This window comes from Camelus dromedarius, chromosome X (assembly GCF_036321535.1).
Source record: "Camelus dromedarius isolate mCamDro1 chromosome X, mCamDro1.pat, whole genome shotgun sequence".
Taxonomy (NCBI): domain Eukaryota; kingdom Metazoa; phylum Chordata; class Mammalia; order Artiodactyla; family Camelidae; genus Camelus; species Camelus dromedarius.
Genome location: NC_087472.1, coordinates 25,679,066 through 25,683,387, shown reverse-complemented (window position 1 = coordinate 25,683,387; position 4,322 = coordinate 25,679,066). Strand labels below are relative to the sequence as shown.

General features: G+C 40.1%; 1 non-coding gene across 1 annotated transcript; it reads left to right on the top strand.

Moving 5' to 3' along the window:
• The first annotated feature begins 4,030 nt into the window (after positions 1-4,030).
• TRNAC-ACA (transfer RNA cysteine (anticodon ACA)) lies at positions 4,031-4,103 on the top strand. Its single transcript has one exon. It is a non-coding gene; the product is annotated as a tRNA-Cys (tRNA).
• The last annotated feature ends 219 nt before the right edge of the window (positions 4,104-4,322 follow it).

Below are 4,322 nucleotides of genomic sequence, written 5' to 3'. Positions count from 1 at the left end.
AAAAAAGAAGGGGGAGACTAAAACACCATGACCTAGTAGCAGTGATTACCTATGATCAGTGGGAATAGGGCAGGACAGGGGAACAGAAAGCTTTTAATTTTTACTTGATGCAGTTCTAAGTGGTTTAAACTTTCTACAACAGACACATGAATTTTGTAATAATTTTTAAATAAAATATTTTTAGAAACTTCAGACAAAAACTTAAATAGAAAGACATACCAGATTTTCAAATAGGAAGACACAACATCAAAATATGTCCATTCTAGGGGGAGGGTATAGCTCAGTGGTAGAGTACGTGCTTAGCATGCACAAGGTCCTGGGTTCAATCCCCAGCACCTCCATTAAAATAAATAAACAAATAAACGTAATTACCTCCCCCCCAAAATAAAGATATGCCCATTCTTTCTAAGTTAATTTATAGATTTAATATGACCACAGTAAAACTGCCTACTTTGGGGGCTACAGAAGCTTATCGAATGTTCATACGGAAAAATAAGCAAGGAAGAGTAACCAGAAAACTTCTGAAAAGGAAGAATAATGGGGCAAGGGAGACTGGTCTTACTAGATATTAAAGCATATGTAATATAAATAGCAACGATGTTTATTACAGCAATGTTTGTATCAGACACAAACCATAGACCATTGAAATACCTACCAATATCAGACCAGTTAAATATGGTATGTCCATGTTACAGAATACTAAGCAGCCATTAAAAATAATGAAGTAGATGTACTGATGTGAAAAGATGTTCATAATATATTGGTAAATCCAAAAAACAAGTTGCAAAACAATAAACATAATGGAACCCCATTTATGGATTGGAGGAGTCTTATGCTCATATGAACACACATACATTACATGTATGTAAATATATAGAAAGTAGGTGGGAATTATGCTGACTGAACTGATAACAGTCATTACCGCCAAGGAGGGGACTGGGATTCAGATGGTAGGAGGGAAGGTAACAGGGACTTTTGTTCTGTATACTTCTAGAATATTTTAATCTTTTATGATGAGAATGCATTCATGTATTATCTGTGTAATTTTTTTTTTCATTTCTTTTTTTAAACTTTTTTTGTTTGTTTAGTTCTGGGGGGGAAGCAATTAGGTTTATTTATTTTTAATGGAGGTACTAGGGATTGAACCCAAGACCTTGTGCATGCTAAGCAAGTACTCTACCACTGAGCTATACCTCTCCCCGACTCTATCTGTGTAATTTTTTAAAAAGCAGCTCATAACTTTACTGCAAGAACAGTTACAACCTGCTTTCTTGTGAATGTTTAGGCGTATTTGACCACAAGCAAAGTTTACAAATGCACCTTCAGTGATTCATTCAATCACCTGTTCATTTCCTCATTCATTCAACAAATATTTAGGCTCCTGCTCTGTGCCAGGCACTCTCTCTGATCCAAAGCAGCTCACTCACCAGATGATTGCAGAAGCCATCAGTCAGACAAAGTGACTGAGCTGCAGGAGCAGTCGATATGACCCTGATCAATTGTGTATGACTAATGGTGACCAATAAAATAAGAAGCTAATGCCTATCACAAGAATGTCCAATAGTGAGAGAGAACATGACAGAGGCAGAAAATTTGGATCTAATGATGTCAAAAGCAAGCAGCTTTGAAAAAAATTCAACATGTTTCTTGTAAAACTTTTGCCTAAAGCCTTCCTGGCTCTTGGAACCAACTATGGAATTGACTCTGCCCTTCCTTGGACTTTCTGAGCAACCAAAGTGGAAACCTCGCCATGGAACTCTGCATTTTCCTTCTGTATCATCACAGATTCAGGGAGTCAAGAGTGGCAGGGTCCTGCCAGGGCAGCAGAGATCTGTGGCTAAATGTCTGAATCCTCCCTTCCTGGGGAGGACTGCGTTATAAGTGGCCAGAGCCAGAGTGCGAGGCCTCTAGCAGAGGCTGCCAAGAACCTGAAGATCAGGTCAAGTAAAAGCCCATAGGAGACAGCTGAGGTCTGATCATCATGATGACGTCGCACATGCCCAAATCCAGAGTCAGAGGCAAGAATTTGGCGCTGCGTCTCCTCTCCACTTGCCAGCCCAGTCTCTCTAAGCTACCGAATTCCCTCCTCACATTCCCCTTTCTGTCCACCCACATCCTTTGGACTCAATTCATAATGTTGGCTGTCCTGTTAGAACCTTGGCTCTTCTCCATATAGCGCCTGGCTCTCTGCCTTGGGCTGCTCAAAAGTCCTGAGACAACCCAGCCCCCGGGACCCTACTGACAGAAATTAAGGCTGTGCTGGCACTCCCATCGCATCTGCCCTAGTCCCTTTGGGAAGGGGGCAAGGAGGACCAGGACCCAGATCATGGGCATGAGAATCTCACTAAAGGACCCCTGGCAAGGCCCTGTCTGAGCAGCTCTCGCATTCCAATGTTGCTTTCTTGGCAATATTTGCAACACTTGGCAGTGTAAATTCCCAAATTTCTCAGTGTAAATTCCCAAATTGGTATTCTGGATTAGCAATCAGCCCCTTGTAAATTTAGACTGGGGAATTCTGACCCAAGAACTGAGCACTCCTGGGGATACCAACAAGACGATGTTTCTGAATCCTTGAATTTGAGAAACAGATCCTGGGTCCCTGGAGGCTCTGCTCCTACAGTCAGCTGGTTTCCTTCTTTACCGCCTCATCATGGCAACAGGCAGAGTCCAAGGGATGATTCTGAAATGGAGGACCATCTCTGGGAAGGTGGGCTTAAGGAGGGCCTCCAGGAGGGTCCTTGGGCGAAGTCTAAAGGGTGTGAGAGCATATGGTAGTGGGGAGAGGTTGATGGCCTGAAAGAAGGCGCAGAGTAGCAAAGTAGTTAAGAATGTGGGCTCTGCCTTTGTTTGCATCTCAGCCTGGCCACCTGCAAGCTGTGAGGCTCTAGACAAGTTAATTAACCTCTCTGAGGCTCAGTTTCCTCATTTGTAAAATGAGATCATCATAGCATTTACAGCTGTGTTATGAGAATTAAATGAGACAGTACCACAGAAGACTTAGCACAATGCCTAGCACATAGGAGGCACTCAGTAAATATCACCTGTTTCTGGAGGAGAGAGTATGGTTAAGAATGTTCCAACAGGGAGGAAGAGGGGAATGAAGGAGATGTGAGAAAGATTCAGATAATTTGCCTAATTCCCACTTTTTTCTTAGGGCCAAGCTTGAATATTTCAGGTGCTTACCCAGAAACATATTTGCATGCTATGTACGTTTCCCTGTCTCAAATCAGTAATCTGATTTCCAGTCCCAATTCTGTCCTTGTCTAGATGTGTGACCTTGGGCAAGTCTCTTAATCTTTCTATGCCTCAGTTTCTCCAAATGTAAACCTAAGTGGTTGTTGTAGAAAAATGTTAATGTCCTATTCTAACATTCTGGTTGTACCTTCCATACTTGTCTTTTTCTTTGGGAAAGTATAAGGGGTTGAATTGCGTTCTCCAAAAAGATATGTTGAAGTCCTAATCCCTTGTACCTATGTGACCTTATTTAGAAATAATTACAGATGTAATCAAGTTAAGATAAAGTCATTAGGGTAGGCCCTAATCCAATATGACTGGTGTCCTTATAAGAAGACTAGAAGATATACAGAAACACACAGGGAAACACTTAGCTTTGGGAAAATAGGTCAACAGGCACATAAAATAAGTGATGCATTCCATTTTTATACTCACAATCATGCTTTTAGAGACAACCTTCTCAGGCATCAAAATTCACATGTGATCCAAAATACTTAAAAAAATCATCAAACAACTTGCTATACGTTTGAAACTCTATATATTAATATCATGAAGTAACATTTCCACCCTGAAATTTTCACAAACTGATAAAATAACCTTTCACAAATTCTTTAGTCTTATTTTTCTGACTTCTTGGGCATTTGACAGCAATTTCAAATATTATGAAACATTCTTAAGTATTTTATAGCAGCCTGCAAATTTTGACTTCCTATTTTTATTCATAAAAGAAACTTTCTAACAGACTTTAATGTATTATATTAATACAGTAGTATGTATATAAAATGACACTGTGCGGGGAGGGTATAGCTCAGTGGTGGAGTGCTTGCTTACAATGAAAGAGGTCCTGGGTTCAATCCCCAGTACCTCCATTAAAATAAATAAGTAAATAAATAAATAAACCTAATTACCCCCTCCCAAAAAATTCACACTGTTTCTTGAATTTAGGTCACTGAGTTGAAAGCAGAGCTACCAATTGTTAAATAAAGTGTATTTAATCAGGGCGTCTAGAAGGTGGTCTCAGTCCAGACTGAGAACAGCCAAATATTATAACCTCAAGGAAACCATAAAGTTTAGAATGCATTCATTTT